The sequence below is a fragment of the Phoca vitulina genome, unplaced genomic scaffold (assembly GCF_004348235.1).
Source record: "Phoca vitulina isolate PV1807 unplaced genomic scaffold, GSC_HSeal_1.0 scaffold1, whole genome shotgun sequence".
Taxonomy (NCBI): Eukaryota; Metazoa; Chordata; class Mammalia; order Carnivora; family Phocidae; genus Phoca; species Phoca vitulina.
Window position 1 is genome coordinate 81,687,281 of NW_022589704.1, and position 19,869 is coordinate 81,707,149.

A 19,869-nucleotide genomic window follows, 5' to 3' on the forward strand; every position below is an offset into this window, starting at 1 on the left:
AGAGGTTGAGTGGCTTATCCAAAAGTATACTGCTAATAAGTGGCAGAGCCAGGATATTTTTGAGATTTATTTATTTGGGGGAGAGAGAGAGAGAGCGAGCGAGCACACAAGCCTGGGGAGGGGCAGAGGGAGAGGGAGAGAGAGAATCTCAAACAGACTTCCCTCTGAACACGGAGCCCAGTGCAGGGTTTGATCTCAGAACCCATGAGATCACAACCTGAGCTGAAATCAAGAGTTGACACTTGACCGACTGAACCACCTAGGTGCCCCCAGAGCCAGAATTTGACCAAGAGAATCAAGCTACTGTTGGGTTCACAGGTATTATGAAAATTAAACAAGATGACATATGGGGAAAAAATAAGTGCAGTATACAATACTCTGAACACTCAACAAATGGTAACTATTGCTATTTTAATAAACTAAGAATTTATGCCTCAGAGATGGGTAGAGAGGAGAATAAATCCATTACTCCAGAGGAGTGATGCAGCACAGAATCTAGAACTGGGAAAATAAATAGAGCTGTTTAAGTGTCTGGCAAGGAAAAGCAGATACTTTGGATGATGGGAGGAGAGCATAGAGATGTGCGAAACTGAATAAATAGCAGCAAGGATGATGTAACTGGCAAATAGGAACTAACTGCCCTAGTGACAATGAAGGCATAGTGGGTGTCTAGTGGGTTGAGTAAATATTCATCTTTGAGGTTGTTAAGGGTTGGTAACTTGTTGCCATGGTGACTCTAAACTCTCTTAGAGTATGTCCTGGTAAAGGTCCTTAAATTAGCTTATCTTTGCAGTGCTGTGTGCCACATAAAAGTTGTGTGACTGCAGAAAGTGCTTATAAATAAAAGTCTGTACATAATCAACAGAATTCTAGAATCCTCACATGTAGCTTCATAGATTGATTCTTTTGAATGAAACAGAGCAATCTGTCACTTGACTTTCTGTGACATTCAAGATATTGAAGTTTATAAGAAAAGATTGATTTAGACACACGTTTAATGGAATTAAAAATGTGTGATTAATGACATCTGTTTAAGCATGATAGCCGAAGTGAAATTAATTAATGCCTTATATAAATTACACATTATACTGTATTTTGCCTAAAAAGCATGGTAATTTTGTTAAGTTTTTCTTAATTTTTTAATTTAATACTTAGTACATACTGGATCACGTAATTGCATGCCTTTATTTTTATCTTACCTTTCCCTCCTGAATTGCAGCATTGTTTGAATATCATGATTCCACTTTTTTAGCACTATGAATTATCTAAGAAACCAGATAATATCCAACTTCACTGGTACAATAAAGAGAAGCCTAATACAAGCTTCAATTATTTTGCCTCTAAGGCATCATACTGTGCAGTGAACTAAGGTAAATGTTTTTACTAGGTAAATGTACATTTTGATAGGTTAAATAAAAGAAAAAAGAGAAAGGAGCGATATAGTTTCCTGGTAAGTGCTGCTACACGATATATATACACAACATACACACATATACACACAGAGCATTCACAATTGTAAACAAAATTCATTTCAAAACCACATGAAGACTACACCAAAAAAAAATATGTATGAGTATATAATCTGGATCAACAGGAAGTTACAGCCTCATTTTATGATTGCGGTGCTAACTTTCCAATTCCTATGTATACACATGGTTTTGTGCGAAGTGCATTAGGATTCAGACATATTGAGAACACCTGGAAGGTTATAGAATTAGGTCTGTCTTGAATGCAGACTGAGTAGCTTGAGTGTTAATATCCACGGTCTTTTATATACTGAGGATTTCAATTTGGTTTTATCCCTGTGGCAACCAGCAAGGAATGTCAACAAATCCTTTTGCTTTCTGTGCTGTTTACTGCTCACACTACTGTGTTAGAGAGCCTGGGGCTATCCACAGGAGCTTATGTCTGTAATCTGGCATGACCATTCAAAAAGGATATCTGAATTGTAGACATGTACTTTCAATAAGATTAAAATATATCACCTCGTTTCCTATCTCACAGTACTATGCTTACGTGTAGCGCAAACAGGGAGGCCTTTTTTTTTTTTTAACAGTAGCCACTGTGGAATTTTCCCCATAGTAGCCAATTTAATTGAACAAACTGCTTTTGTGTAAAATTAGTTAGAGATTAAAAAGTGTGGGCCAAGTGGTTGATTAATAGCATGCTGTGAATATTACCTTAAGCAGGAATTCCTCATCTTTATGCTACACTCTCCAATACAGTGTATTATTTATGAGTCACATAGAACAAAGCTGTTGCCTTTGAATTTTCTAATAACTAAGGTAGTTTGAATTAAACATATCCTGAGAATTGTGGTCCACAGTGGAAAGTGAAGTGAAGTGAAGGAAAGATTGTTTATTTGATTCTATCAGCTTCCAGATGGAGGGTCAAATAAATAAAAAGTAAGAGCATGACAAAGAATATCTAAAAATCTCACAACAGAAAGATCTTGAAATTTATGAAGACCTTCAGTTCTTTTTCCCAAATACTGGACTCACCCTCCTGTGTTTTATAATGAAATAAAAGTATCACATGTGGATGAAAAGATCTTGTTCTGATTATCTTTAAAGACAGTCTTTCATCATCTTTCAGTGACTTTAGGGTTTGTATACTCATCAAGATATTCTCTCAACTAGAAAGCCGTTACTGTGTGCTATGATTGAAGGCCATTTCCTTTTTAGTAAAGCCAGGCATCATTATTTTGCTCCTCAGCTCTGAGGAAAAAACAAAAACACACTGAAATCATGTATGACCTCTTTTTCAAAATGTGAATTATTTGTGAGGGAGTAGGACTTCTCTGTTCAAATATCCACTAACTTCTCACTGTCAAAGGAGAAATTGAGATCCTTAGTTTGGCATTTGCCAACTTCTATTATTTCATCTTTATTTGATTTTCCTGTCTTTTCTCCCATTATTCCTCTTTGCACCTCCTAATGCCAGTCAAGTTTGCCTCCCTTTAAGGATCATGTTGAGGAGTAATATAATAATGGCCTCAAAGAATGACACCTCCCTGCATCCATACTCCTTCACAGTACGACCTGCCTTTCCTTCTTCCAGAGGTGGAGTCTGTTTCTTCGCCTCTGGAATCAGGGCTGGCTTTGTGAGTTGCCTTGATGAGTAATATGCAGCAGAAGTGATCTTGTGTGAATTCTGAAGCCTTTGTATACAGAAGCCTTGCAATTTCTACCCTTGCCCTCTTGGAACCCTGGGAACAGTCTGTTGTGAAGAAACCAGTCTATTCTACCCCAGAAAACAAACAACACCAACTTCTCAGTCCTTTTCAGTCAACCAGTCTACTATCTGAAAGCAGCCTCATCTGTGAACTTACATGAAACCAGCAGAGGGATTACCCAGTCAACTCACAGAATCATGAGAATGAATAAATCATTGTTTTAAGCCACTAAGTTTTGGGATGGTTTGCTATACAACAGTAAATCAGAAGAATATAAAATGAGGAATAATTGATTCATGATCAACTCTATCATGGTTACCTTGAATACTATATCTCTTCATATTTACACCTTCCTTAGAATAATTATGGCACCTGCATTTCACCTAATGCTGTCTTCTATTCAATTTTAAGGAAAGCCTTCTGTATCCCAACCAAAGCGTGAGCTCTTTTATTATACTTTTTTTATTATACACTGGCATATTTTTCCTTTAAATGGTATTTAGCGTCCTTGAAAACCATTAGTCATGTATCCAGATTAAATAACTGGTGGGTTTTGAATTTCTTTATGCATCTTGTTCTTAAAAGTTTACATGCTGAAATACAGGGAAAGAGAAGTACATGAGAATATGTGTTAGTTTTATTTAAAGTCCATTTTTCAATCATATATATACGAAAGGCAAATGCCAGAAGTTCTGCAAGGTATATATAACAGACTAAAAAATAACTTCTGCATTCAAGAAATTTATAATTTAGAACAGGGTTTGGTAAACAGTGGGAAGCTCCCTAGCTGCCTGTATTTTGTAAATAAAGTTTTTCTGACATGCATGCATGCCTCTGTTTCTGTATTATCTGTGCTGTTCTTGCACAACAGCGGAGTTGAGTAGTTGGCTAAACTGTATGATTTGCAAAGCCTAATATATTTATTATCTGTCCCTTTAAGAAAAACTTTGCTGACCCATGGCTTAGAATAAGTAATATAACTACATTCAGAGAAGAAATATGAAATGTGAATGCTGGCAGACAAAAAAAAAATATTTTACAGACACAAAGGAGAATATGATTACTTTTGGCTAGAATATTGAGGAAAAGCTGCACGAGTAAGAAAAACTTGACGTAAATAGGGTAATATTTTAAATCAAATGGGGTAATATTTTAAAAAGTAGTGGATTTGAAGATGAGAAGTTTGAGAGGAAAAATAGAAGACATCTTAGGGAAGAAGAAGAGAACAAAGAGTGTAGTTGACAGGGAGAGGGTTGGGGTGTTATAATGACTTTGGAAACCAAGATAGAAGAGAGCTATAAAGCAGGATGGTCTACAGTATAGACTGGTACAGAAAGATATTGTGTTAGAGACTACTGTAAAAAAGTACCAATGACTGGGTGGCTTAAAACAACAGATTTTTTTTTTTTTTCCCACAGATTTGGATTTTAAAGCCCGAAATTAAGTCTTTGGCAAGGCCATATTCTCTTTGACTGATCTAGGGAAGAGTTGTTCCTTTTCCCTTCTAGCTTTGGATCTTTGCCAGCAATTCTTGCTTTCCTTGGCTTGTAGATGCATCACTCTAGTCACATGGCCATCTTCTCCCTGTGTATCTTCATATCCTCTTCTTTCTGTTCATGTCTTTCTCTCTGTCCAAATTTCTCCTTTTTATAAGGATACCAGTCGTGTTAGGTTAAGGCTCATTTTAACTTGATTACCTCTGTAAAGGCTTTGTTTCCAATTAGTCACATTTTGAGGTCCTCGAGGTTAGAACTTTAACATGTGTTTATAGGGAATACACAGTTTAACCCCAAATAGGTATAGAGCAGAGAACTGGGATGAGCCAGGAGATGCAGAGATTAAATTGTCATTGATGAACTTTGACGAACTAATTTAAGTTAGATTGGTGAGTTTAGGAACCAGATTGCTAGGGTATATGGTATGCTTGAAGGGAAATTACAAGCTGTTAAGAGAGCTTATTTGTGAAGATTTCAGAATGATGAATAGAAGGATAAAGAATAGAGTAGCTTGAGGAAATTGTAGAGCTAGCATTCATTTTAGGAGAGTCAATATACTAACAAAGAAGAAACTGAAGAAGCACAAGAGAATAAAACAACTCGTAGAGGAAGTCTTAGATTTAAGTAAGAATTAATAAGGAAAACAACCAAAATGGTGGTGAAGGGAAGAATCTTGGTCAGAAGGAAGGATATATTTTCCCTCAAAGATTGGAAGAAAGAGAGGTCCCAAAAAGTTGCAGTGATATTTCACATCGGATTCAGAATTTCTTGGGAGAGTAGGATATGATATCATATATTTACAGTGAAACAATCAGGTTGTATATAGGACTTAAGGCTAGTGAAAAAGTCTGGATTAGCCATCCTTATAAATTTGCTTTGGTACTAACAATAGATGAATAAAATATGTATATACCATTCAGCAAAGAGCACCAAGTTGAGAGTAGGGAGCTTGGATTTGTACTGAACATCATTAGTATAGTTATGTGATTTTTCCACTAATACTCAGCAGCCCCAGATATAGAACACAGAATATACACTGTAGAGGTTGTTGAGACCTGGGGATTGGCAAATATTTGAAATGGTAGCAATTCTTCGGTAGAAGTGAGTGCACAATAATATTTTTGACATCGATGCCAGAGTTTGTTAAAAAGGCAAAGGAGATCATAAAAGATGGAATGAACTTGGAGACAAGAAAACAGGCAACATTTAGAATTTGTGATGAGAAGCAAGCCCAGATTTAGGAGCAGTGACTGGGTGAAGAGAAGAATATTTTAGAATTTGGGGTCTTTGAGAAAATGTTGCATGCTACTGAGGAGAAATGTGTGGCTAGGCTGGTAGGTTTTTGTAGTCAAGACATTTTTACAAAAAACAGAATTTAAAAAAAAACAACAACCTTGATCTAAATGGAGATCACAACATCAGAATAGATTGAATGAACAAATACCTAGAAGCCAAATTCATTTTATAGTTTAGTTAGTGTGAGAATTTGAATAAAGAGATGAAATTATTTTTTATCAGGAAGAGATCATTTTTAACTGGCAGAACTAATGGCAGAAGATTTTAAATCAGTGTAAATGTACATGCATATTAATGTAGGACTAATTTTTTCACTTTGCAAAACTGGGTGGAGGAATTATTACAGAATGTTTAATTGTTAATGGGAAATTGTGTGGGTAGCTTGTTATAGTGCTAGGCAAATCTTAATGAGCAAATGCTTCAAATTAGTGGACTTTGATATTATAAAGAGGATTAAGTTGAAGTTATCTTTTATATCACTTTTCATATCATAAACTATGAAGAACTGTCTAGAGAGGTTACATTATCCTTGCCTTGCATACATGAGTTACATAACCTCTACATGGTAAGTTGGTTGGACTGAACTCAAAGCAACTGCAAACAGGAAATTCCTTTATTTTTCTCCTTACCAAACATTTAAAAAAGATCTATCAAATCTCCCTTGTCTGTGTGTGGATGGCATCTCAAACAGATCCCATAACTTTCCTATCACTTTTGACTATAAAAATAATTTCATGTGCAGTTATTAAAGTGTTCAGTTTAGTTTAAATTAAAATTTCAATTTCACATCCAATTAAAAACTTTTTCCCTCATTAGTTTCAGCATGATCTGTGTCTAATTTAAAAAAAAAAAAAACAAAAAACTCCAGTGAGCCAGATGGTGGGGAGGGGGTGGTCTATTCTTGCATCATTTTTTTCTACCTACTCTTCCTGTCCCACCTCCATCTTCTCTCCTTCTAGGGTTGGGGCAGGAGGTGTGGAGGAAAGATTAGAGAAAGAGGTACAAATGGTCTGTACCTCATTGGTGCTGTCTGTGGTTTTCTATTGGTTGACATTTTCTGTCTTTAATCATCATGATTATGACAGATACTTGACAACTGGAGTAAGTGTGCAGGGTATGAGGAGACTCCCTCTGAGGTCTTCTGCACCCCTGGTGATGTACTGCCATGCTCTCTGCCCCTGACTAAGCTTTCTCTTTGACAGAGTTTATTAGAGGGATTTGTGTCTGCTATCTTCTGCAAGTGTGCAAACATACACAAGACCCCCTGGAAACTCACACATCTGTGTCTCACCAAACTGTGCAAGACAGTTTGCCTAACTTCTGACTCCTCCTTTCTCATTGTGCCAAGCACAGGCAGTCCTAGTTAGCTTCCTGCTTTTAGGTTTTTCAGTATGAATAGTAGGTGCCCTTCTCTATGTTGTTGTTTGCTCCTGAAGTGGAGTTTTCTCTTGGGCTCTGTCACCTTACCTCATCTAAATGACAGAGCACAGTGGGCTCTAACATGCTTCTTGCTGTAGAATGAGGTATCTTTCCTTTCTTATAAGCACTAATTATAAGTAGTTCTCTTGAGGTAGCCATCACTTGCCTTTAATTAAGACAGAAGAGTGTACATCCCCTTCTCCCATGAAGAGGAGAAGAGTTAAGGCATTCTGTCTGTCTAGGGATTCCCTTCAAATGTTTTATTTTTAAATGTCACGTTTTATCTTATATTGACTATTAGCGGTCATGATACCCTGACTGGTTTTGATCCATTTCGGTCAGCGTTGCATGGATGGTTCTATTATCACTCTTTAGAACATTGAGGTACATTTTATCTATTGCTGTCAGCTTTGGAGGTTTAGCTGAAAATCTGAGACTTCAGAGGCAGTCCCAAATTTCTTTACAGATTAATTCTGAATGCTTTTTGTGTTAAGCCTAGGACTGAGCTTACACCTGGAGAATTGTAACTTAGAGTAAATAACACAATAAGAGGTAGCATATCTAAGTTTCTTACCACTTTCTCCTAGGATTATTCATGAGGATGAGAGCAGCTCACAACATTTGCATAAAAAATAGTAATTGTGTGGAGATTCCAATGGTTAGTACTGACTACTACTTTTAATTCAAGTTGGCATGCTGTCTCATTGATATATAATTAATATTCATTAATTGATTGCAGGGTTTATACTTTTCCATATTATGGGACTTTCAGGATAAAATAATGTTTAAATAGTTGGCACTCAGTTCATGATGATAAATTATGATGTGATCTTTGGAGCTTCACAATGAGGATTTAAGTATTCCCTGTTTATTCTTTATAGAATATTTAACAAACACTTAAATAATACTTACCATGTGTCAGGCACTGTTCTAGGTGCATAATACCTAATAATTGATTTGATTTTCATAAAAAGTCTGTGAGATAGGTACTCTTATCATTCTCATTTTACCAAAGAGTAAACTGAAGCACAGAGATCTTATATTTGCCCGAGGTTACAACATACTAGATAGTAAAGCTGGGGTTTGGCCAGGGGAAGTCTGACTCCAAAATGTATGTTTTTACCAGTATACAATGTAACCATTTACTTCTAAGGCATTTAAATAAGATTGGAATAAGAGACATACAAAAAAATTAACTAAAAATTGGAAAATCCAAAGTCATAAAGTGAATGAAAGGGAAGATTATTATACTGAATAGTTAAGTACTAAATTTAGCTTTGCGGTTTCTAATAGGCAAGTCATAAAGGAAAATGAGTTGAATTAGATGGTTTGTAGTCTAATGATGTAATGTATGGTGGTTAACATAACATAATAATAAAAAAAGAGAACTTAGAATTTCTTTGGATGAAGAAACTATCTCTAGTATAACAGATGTTTATATTATGAGGATCTTTTCGTAGAAGACACATCCTATAAAATTTCCACAGATTATATAGAAATTCTGTTTCTATTATGTCTTATAATAAGAAATAAGTTGAAGATAATATTGAAAACATTAAAAATTTGTGAAAGAGACAATGGAAAGGGAACTGCGGGAGGTGGGTGCGTCTTGTGCCCATGTTCATACAATGTCCCAGCACTTGGAATTCTCCTGGGGCCGCCTGATTTCTGAGTGCCTGCTGAGCATTTCTACAGGAGAAAAACCAGTTTATGATTATCTGAGCTTACGACAACTGCATTTTACATAGAACTCAGACGGTTGGGGGCGGAGCAAGATGGCAGAGGAGTAGGAGACCTGGATTTCGTCTGGTCTCAGGAATTCAGCTGGATAGGGATCAAACCATTCTGAACACCTACGAACTCAACAGGAGATCGAAGAAAAGAATAGCAACAACTCTCTGAACAGAAAAGCGACCACTTTCTGGAAGGTAAGATGTGCGGAGAAGTGAATCTGAGGTGATATTTGGGAGGATAGACGGTGGGAGAGGGGGCCTCCGCTTCTGGCAAGTGATAGAGCAGCGGAGTACAAAATCAGAACTTTTAGAAGTCCGCTCCGCTGAGGGACGTCGCTCCAGTGGCTAAGCAGGGGGTGGAACCCTCGCTGGGACAGGGTGGTCTCAGGACCCTCGGGGATCACAGAAAGACCGGGGATGCCTGAGTGCGGCAAAGCTCCCAGGTATCTGAGTGGGGAAGCCGGCTGCAGAGACAGAGCCGAGGAGTGGGCTCTCAGCTCGGGGTTGCCATAGACAGTGATCCGCGGCACAGTTGGGCCACTGCTCCTCCAGCAGGGACCCAACAAGCAGCAGATCCGGGGAGACTCCCATTCCTCCTCTGGGAGGAACGGCACGGGAGCGCACCGCAGGGATCGGCTGGGTTTGGAGACTCCACACGGGGTCGGGTGCCAGAGATAGACACGCTCGGTCACAGTCCGGGTGAGCACTGAGTGCAGCCGGAGACCGGGGAGACGGGAGTGACTGACTGCTTTTCTCTGGGGGCGCACCGAGGAGCGGAGCCTCGAGTTCTCGGCTCCTCTGGAGCAGAGATTGGGAGGCCGCCATTTTCACTCTCCTCTTCCAAAGCTGTATGGAAAGCTTGCAGGGAACAAAAGCTCCCGAGAGCAAACCCGAGCAGATTACTTAGCCCGGACCGGCAAGGGCGGGACAATTCCGCCTCCGGCAAAGACATCTGGGAACCATGGCAACAGGTCCCTCCCCCAGAAGATCAGCAAGAACAGCCAGCCAAGACCAAGTTTACCGATCAATGAGAATGGCAGAACTCCAGAGCTAGGGGAACACTGCACATAGAACCTGGCTTTTTTACCATGATTCTTTAGTCTTTCAAAGTTAATTTTTTTTTAACTGTCTTTTTTATTTTTGAATTTTTCTTTTTCCCTTTTTCAACCAACATCTTATCAATCCCTTTTTTAAAAAACATTTTTATTTTTCATTTTTAGAGTCATATTCTATCCCTTCATAGTAGTTACCCTTATTTTTGGCATATATATATAAGTTGTTCTCTCTTTAAAATTTTGAGATACAATTTCTTCTAACAGATCAAAATATACCCTAAATCTCTAGTGTATGGCTTTGTTCTACTCTCCTGCCTGATCACATTCTCTCCCCCCCCCTTTTTTTTTTAAATCCTCTTCTTTCTTTTTTCAAACAACTTCTTATCAATTCCTTTTATAAAATTTTTTATAATTTTCATCTTTACAATCGTATTCCATCCCTTCATCGTATCAACCCTTATTTTTGTACATATATAAGTTTTTCTTTCTTTAAAATTTTGGGAGGCACTTTCTCCTAACAGACCAAAATACACCCAAAATCTAGTTTGTGGCACTGATCTATGCACCAGCCTGATCATATTTGATCATATTCTGTTTTTTTTTGTTTTGTTCTGTTTTTGTTTGTTTTTTTTCTTTTTCTTTTTTCTTTCTTTCCCTTTCTTTTCCCCTGGTTTCAGGTCTTTTCTGATTTGTTTAGAGTATATTTTCTGGGGATGTTGTTACCCTGTTAGCATTTTGTTCACTCATTCATCTATTCTCCTCTGGACAAAATGACAAGATGGAAAAAATCACCTCAACAAAAAGAACAAAAGGTAATACCGACTGCCAGGGACCTACTCAATACGGACATTAGTATGATGTCGGACCTAGCGTTCAGAATCATGATTTTAAAGATACTAGCTGAGCTTGAAAAAAGAATGGAAGTTATTAGAGAAACGCTTTGTGGAGAAATAAAAGAACTAAAATCTAACCAAGTTGAAATCAAAAAGGTTATTAATGAGGTGCAATAAAAAATGGGGGTGTTAACTGCTAGGATAAATGAGGCAGAAGAGAGAATCAGTGATATAGAAGACCAAATGATGGAAAATAAAGAAGCTGAGAAGAAGAGAGATAAACAACTACTGGATCATGGGGGCAGAATTTGAGAGATAAGTGATATCATAAGACGAAACAACATTAGAATAATTGGGATCCCAGAAGAAGAAGAAAGAGAGAGAGGGGCAGAAGGTATATCGGAGCAAATTATAGCAGAGAACTTCCCTAATTTGGGGAAGGAAACAGGCATCAAAATCCAGGAGGCACAGAGAACCCCTCTCAAAATCAATAAAAATAGGTGAACACCCCGACATCTAATAGTAAAACTTATGAGTCTCAGAGACAGAGAAATTCCTGAAAGCAGCTCGGGAGAAGAGATCTGTAACCTACAATGGTAGAAACATTAGATTGGCAACAGACTTATCCACAGAGACCTGGCAGGCCAAAAAGGACTGGCATGATATATTCGGAGCACTAAATGAGAAAAATATGCAGCCAAGAATACTATATCCAGCTAGGCTGTCATTGAAAATAGAAGGAGAGATAAAAAGCTTCCAGCACAAACAAAAACTAAAGGAATTTGCAAACACAAAACCAGCCCTACAAGAAATCTTGAAAGGGGTCCTCTAAGCAAAGAGAGAGCCTAAAAGCAACACAGACCAGAAAGGAACACAGACAATATACAGTAACAGTCACCTTACAGGCAATACAATGGCACTAAATTCATATCTTTCAATAGTTACCCTGAATGTAAATGGGCTAAATGCCCCAATCAAAAGACACAGGCTATCAGATTAGATTAAAAAACAAGACCCATCGATATGCTGTCTGTAAGAGACTCATTTTAGACCCTCAGACACCCCCAGATTTAAAGTGAGGGGGTGGAAAACCATTTACCATGCTAATGGACACCAAAAGAAAGCTGGGGTGGCAATCCTTATATCAGACAAATTAGATTTTAAACCAAAGACTGTAATAAGAGATGAGGACAGACACTATATCTTACTTAAAGGGTCTATCCAACAAGAAGATTTAACAATTGTAAATATCTATGCCCCTAACATGGGAGCAGCCAATTATATAAGGCAGTTAATAACAAAAGCAAAGAAACACATCGACAACAATACAATAATACTGGGGGACTTTAACACCCCCTCACAGAAATGGACAGATCATCTAAGCAAAAGATCAACAAGGAAATAAAGACTTTAAATGACACACTGGACTAAATGGACTTCACAGACATATTCAGAACATTCCATCCCAAAGCAACAGAATACACATTCTTCTCTAGTGCCCATGGAACATTCTCCAGAATAGATCACATCCTAGGTCACAAATCAGGTCTCAACCGGTACCAAAAGATTGGGATCATTCCCTGCATATTTTCAGACCACAATGCTTTGAAACTAGAACCAATCACAAGAGGAAAGTTGGAAAGAACTCAAATAGATGGAGTCTAAAGAGCATCCTACTAAAGAATGAATGGGTCAACCAGGAAATTAAAGAAAAATTAAAAAAATTTATGGAAACCAATGAAAATGAAAACACAACTGTTCAAAATCTTTGGGATGCAGCAAAGGCAGTCATAAGAGGAAAGTATATAGCAACACAAGCCATTCTTAAGAAACAAGAAACGTCTCAAATACACACCCTAACTCTACTCCTAAAGGAGCTGGAGAAAAAACAGCAAATAAAGCCTAAACCCAGCAAGAGAAGAGAAATAATAAAGATTGGAGCAGAAATCAATGAAATAGAAACCAAAAGAACAGTAGAACAGATCAATGAAACTAGGAGCTGGTTCTTTGAAAGAATTAACAAGATTGATAAAGCCTTGGCCAGACTTATCAAAAAGAAAAGAGAAATGACCCAAATCAACAAAACCATAAATGAAAGAGGAGAGATCACAACCAACACCAAAGAAATACAAACAATTATAAGAACATATTATGAGCAACTCTATGCCAGCAAATTAGATAACCTGGAAGAAATGGATGCATTCCTAGAGATGTATCAACTACCAAAACTGAACCAGGAAGAAATAGAAAACCTGAACAGACCTATAACCACTAAGGAAATTGAAGCAGTCATCAAAAATCTCCCAACAAACAAAAGCCCAGGGCCAGATGGCTTCCCAGGGGAATTCTACCAAACATTTAAAGAAGAATTAATACCTATTCTTCTGAAACTGTTCCAAAAAATAGAAATGGAAGGAAAACTTCCAAACTTGTTTTATGAGGCCACCGTTACATTGATCCCAAAACCAGACAAAGACCCCATCAAAAAGGAGAATTACAGACCAATATCCTTGATGAACATGGATGCAAAAATTCTCACCAAAATACTAGCCAATAGGATCCAACAGTACATTAAAAGGATTATTCACCACGACCAAGTGGGATTTATCCCTGGGCTGCAAGGTTGGTTCAACATCCGCAAATCAATCAACGTGATACAATATATTAACAAAAGAAAGAACAAGAATCATGATCCTCTCAATAGATGCAGAAAAAGCATTTGACAAAGTACAGCATCCTTTCTTGATCAAAATTCTTCAGAGTATAGGGATAGAGGGTACATACCTCAATATCATAAAAGCCATCTACGAAAAACCTATAGCGAATATCATTCTCAATGGGGAAAAACTGAGAGCTTTCCCCCTAAGGTCAGGAACACAGCAGGGATGTCCACTATCACCATTGCTATTCAACATAGTATTAGAAGTCCTAGCCACAGCAATCAGACAACAAAAAGAAATAAAAGGCATCCAAATCAGCAAAGAAGAAGTCAAACTCTCACTGTTTGCAGATGATATGATACTTTATGTGGAAAACCCAAAAGACTCCACCCCAAAACTGCTAGAACTCATACAGGAATTCAGTAAAGTGGCAGGGTATAAAATCAATGCACAGAAATCAGGGATATTCCTATACACCAACAACAAGACAGAAGAAAGAGAAATTTAGGAGTTGATCCCATTTACAATTGCACCCAAAACCATAAGATACCTAGGAATAAATCCAACCAAAGAGGCAAAGAATCTGTACTCAGAAAACTATAAAATACTCATGAAAGAAATTGAGGAAGACACAAAGAAATGGAAAAACGTTCCATGCTCATGGATTGGAAGAACAAATATTATGAAGATGTCAATGCTACCTAGAGCAATCTAGACATTCAGTGCAATCCCCATCAAAATACCATCCACTTTTTTCAAAGGAATGGAACAAATAATCCTGAAATTTGTATGGAACCAGAAAAGACCCCGAATAGCCAGAGGAATGTTGAAAAAGCAAAGCAAAGCTGGTGGCATCACAATTCCGGACTTCCAGCTCTATTACAAAGCTGTCCTCATCAAGACAGTGTGGTACTGGCACAAAAACAGACACATAGATCAATGGAACAGAATAGAGAGCCCAGAAATGGACCCTCAACTCTATGGTCAACTAATCTTTGACAAAGCAGGAAAGAATGTCCAATGGAAAAAAGACAGTCTCTTCAACAAATGGTGTTGGGAAAATTGGACAGCCACATGCAGAAGAATGAAACTGGACCATTTCCTTACACCACACACAAAAATAGACTCAAAATGGTTGAAAGACCTCAATGTGAGACAGGATTCCATCAAAATCCTAAAGGAGAACACAGGCAGCAACCTCTTTGACCTCAGCCGCAGCAACTTCTTCCTAGAAACATTGCCAAAGGCAAGGGAAGCAAGGGCAAAAATGAACTACTGGGACTTCATCAAGATAAAAAGCTTTGCATAGCAAAAGAAACATCAACAAAACCAAAAGACAACCGACAGAATGGGAGAAGATATTTGCAAATGACATATCAGATAAAGGGCTAGTATCCAAAATCTATAAAGAACTTATCAAACTGAACACCCAAAGAACAAAGAATCCAATCAAGAAATGGACAGAAGACGTGAACAGACATTTTTCCAAAGAAGACATCCAAATGGCCAATAGACACATGAAAAAGTGTTCAACATCACTCGGCATCGGGTAAATCCAAATCAAAACCTTAATGAGATACCACCTCACACCTGTCAAAATGGCTAAAATTAACAAATCAGGAAACGACAGATTTTGGCAGGGATGCGGAGAAAGGGGAACCCTCCTACACTGTTGGTGGGAATGCAAGCTGGTGCAACCACTCTGGAAAACAGTATGGAGGTTCCTCAAAAAGTTGAAAATAGAGCTACCATATGATCCAGCAATTGCACTACTGGGTATTCACCCCAAAGATACAAATGTAGAGATCCAAAGGGGTATGTGCACCCAGATGTTTATAGCGGCAATGTCTACAATAGCCAAACTATGGAAAGAGCCAAGATGTCCATCGACAGATGAATGGATAAAGAAGATGTGGTATATATATACAATTGAATATTATGCAGCCATCAAAAGGAATGAGATCTTGCCATTTGCAACAAGGTGGATGGAACTAGAGGATGTTATGCTGAGTGAAATAAGTCAATCAGAGAAAGACATGTATCATATGACCTCACAGATATGAGGAATTCTTAATCTCAGGAAACAGAGAGGTGCTAGAGTGGGGGGTGGGTGGGAGGAATGGGGTGGCTGGGTGATAGACATTGGGGAGGGTATGTGCTATGGTGAGCTCTGTGAATTGTGCAAGACTGTTGAATCACAGATCTGTACCTCTGAAACAAATAATGCAATATATGTTAAGAAAAAAAAAAAAGAAGAAGAAGATAGCAGGAGGGGAAGAATGAAGGGGGGAAAATAGGAGGGGGAGATGAACCATGAGAGACAATGGACTCTGAAAAACAAACTGAGGGTTCTAGAGGGGAGGGGGGTGGGAGGATGGGTTAGCCTGGTGATGGGTATTAAAGAGGGCACATTCTGCATGGAGCACTGGGTGTTATGCACAAACAATGAATCATGGAACACTACATCAAAAACTAATGATGTAATGTATGGTTATTAACATAACAATAAAAAATTAAAAAAAAATTTTGAAGGAAATTCTAAAGGAAACTTTATTAACATACTTGGGAAATCTCTGTTCTTCCTGAATATAATAATAGACCATAGACAAAGAATTATTTTCATAAATTCTACTCACCTAATTTTTTTAAAAGTTATTTATTCGTTTTAGAGAGAGAGAGCACAACCAGGCGGGGCAGGGAGAAGGAGAGAGAATCTCAAGCAGACTCCACACTGAGCGTAGAGCCTAACCCAGGGCTCCATCTCAGGACCCTGAGATCACAACCCAAGGGAAAACTGAAAGTCGGATGCTCGACCGACTTCACCACCCAGATGCCCATGCTCACCAAATTTTCTAAAAGAAACTTAAAAATAACTTACCCTTTTACCTCTTAAGTAGGCATCTTATTTTTAGCAAGTTTAAATACTTGTAATTAATACAATTTCTGATATATTGTAATTAGTAATACTTAAAATAAAACTGGGGCACCTGGATGGCTCAGTTGGTTAAGCATCTGCCTTCAGCTCAGGTCATGATCTCAGGGTCCTGGGATCAAGTCCTGCATCGGGCTCCCTGCTTGGCAGGGAGTGTGCTTCCCCCTCTCCCTCTGACCCTCTCCCACACTCGTGCACTTGCTCTCTCTCTCGGTCTCAAATAAATAAAATCTTTAAAAAAATAAAATAAAACAAAACTGCTGACATATTCTTTAAATGTGTCTGTAGAATGTAATTAGTTTAGTAATTTAATATCTACTAAAATCAGTTTTAAGACGTATGAGCAAGTTCTTCTTAGCCAGTAGGTAGGAAAAACTTACTCTTCCTCCTATATGTTTCTTTTACTCTCACACGATTATCACACTCACAACACTTGTGACACAACACTCCCCACACTGGCAATTCTGTTTGATAGCAGCTGGATGCCCTACAATTCAATTCAATTCAATTCTGACACTAGTTGGAGTTAGTGCAGACTCCCAGTTAAGGGCTTAGTCCCACAAGACTGCCCCCCACTTCAGATGCCACTTGCAAGTAGTAGGTCCCAGGTCACCTCAGTTATTCGATCTTGGCTACAGATTGGAGGTTCCCATGACATCTCCTCTTAGATTCAGTTATTTGTAGAATAGCTCCAGAATTCAAGGAAATACTTATGTTTACTAGTTTATTAAATAATAGAAGATGATAAAGGATACAGATGACCACCTAGATGAAGAGATACATAGGTGAAGTCCCAAAGGGTCCCAGACACAGGAGCTTCTGGCCCCATGGAGATGGGGGTGTGCCACCCTCCTGTTATATGTAGTCCATTTTTAGAGTAGATCCTACAAAATATATCTGTGAGGTTAGTATAATTCCCATAATTACGTGGTAGAAATGAAAAAAATTCAGAATTTCATCTAAGTACAAATGAATATGGGTTTTCAGAATTCAATAAACATTCTATAAAAATTCATGAAAAAGTTTGTCCTAAATAGGTGTTTGAGAAAATATACAATACTGTCTTGCCTCCAGTATATGATTGATTTACTCAAAGGTGTAATGTTGATCTGTTGGAAATAAATGTAGAATTTATATTACTATATCCTCCTTGAAATCATGGTAAAAATATGTCACCTAGACAATCAGCTCTAATCAATGAGAATTTCCTCCCCAAGCTTTTTCTCATCACTGAGAATGGTGTAATTGTAGGAAGGGTATACTTCATAGTAAATTGATATTTTCAGCATGATTTTTCAAACTTTAACCTTTCTAATTTTTAGATACATTAGTAAATTGATAATGCGTAGAACCCTACGTAAGTGTGTCAATTCGATGAAATCAATTTCCACTAAATTCAGTGTTTCTTACTGACACTCTGTTTTTTCTCATGTGATGCTTCCTCAAAGCAATGGAATCTCTAAGGATAGTCAATGGGTAGAATAGATGAAGTTGTAAAACAAAAATTACCATTTCTACCATCCCATGCCAAAATATATCTTATTAACTCAGAACATCCAATTATATTTGTGAGATTCATGCACATTGCTGTATGTCACTATAATTTTTTTGTATTGCATTCCATTTAGTGCCATGTTTTATCCTTAATAATAAGTATATAAAAACCATGGTTTTATGGTGCCTTAATTAAAAGAGCCTTTTCAGATACCAATTTTTGAATTGCCTCTCCTTTTTTGGTACCTTACAGATTTTTACATTCCAAGGCATTGTGCACTACTACTGAGATGGTTAGGATGTGTAACTCTCTTTGGGTATAGTATGAGAAGTGTGGGTGTTAAAGGTGGAGTGAAAAAGGAAAGCTTGCACAGTGTTCCTATTGCAGTTACTTTCTCAGTCAGATTATTTTTATGAAAGAGTGTGTATTTTCATTGAAGATCTAGAAGTTGTATGAGCCTGTGTTGGCCACTTGGAAAGGTTTTCTGTGCCCTCAAGGGTATATTCAAATCCCTAGTTACATAGTAGGCTGCAGTGCAAATGTGTAATGTATCAGTTTGACATTTGAAAGCTCTAAATATTGAGGCTGAATTCCTCTGGTTTAACTGTAAGGATTTTGTGTCATTGGTTGGCTACCACTCTCTTAACCACAATCTCGAGTTTAATATCACAGATTAATTTTCCCTACTTTAAAAAATTGTATACACATAATTCAGTATTTTTGTGTGCATATGACTTCTTTTCTTCCAGTTTATTCTTAGGAAATTCATTCATTTTTATGTCATTGTAGTTACATTTTTATTTTTGTATTGCTTTCCATGCTATGAATATACCATGATCTATGTGTCTCATTTATAGTTGATGGAAATTTCAGGGTGTTTTCCATTTGGGGCTTTTATGAATGACACTACTATAAACTTTCAGAGGTTCCTTGGTCCCGTGATGGTAATTATCATTACCAGCCAGTGTAGAGAATTTTGATTCCTCTTCTTAAGCCTCCTAGTGGCAGGCCTTGTGGAATTCTTGTTGAGATTCTAACCATTTTTACAGAGATGAAATGAAGAATGCTAAGTGGAGTCTCCAGGACTAGAAAACATGAAGCGATCGCATGTAATTACTACTGCAGAAAGCAAATTTTATTATACCAAAGCATGCTCACCAGTTAAAGCTGTTTCTCCACAAAATTCACACTTCAAAAATATGGGGGAAATTTGCAGCCATTTATTTACTTATTTTAGCTACTAGAATCTGTATGTTTTATTGAAAAAGGAAGTCATTAGGAAAAATTCCTAGAATAGAACTGTTGGGCAAAAGAATAGATACATTTCGAGATTTCTGATTAAGGAGCAATGACATTTTACACCCCATCACAATGTGTCAGAATGCCAATCTCCCTGACTAATGGCACATATTGATTATTGCCAATTTTACTGGCTGAAAATAGGATCTCTATGATGTTTTTATTTGCATTGCTTTGATTGCTGGTGATGTTGAAACAGTATATCTAATAGTGAGACAGAGCTTGAAGTGAGAAGAGAGGGAAAGGAAAGAGATAATTAAGCTTTTTTTTTTTTTTTTTTTAAGGTTTTCATTCTGATTTCTGTTATTAAAATGTGTAAAACCAGTTTTGGATAAAATTGCCCCCTTTATCATCTACCTATCTGTTCTGCAACTCTTTTGCCATTTAATTATCTATTTTTCCACATTTCAGATTTCTAGATGGAGCTGGAGGCAAGAGGCATAAGGTGGGGTCTAAGAGATTGGGAACCATTAGGA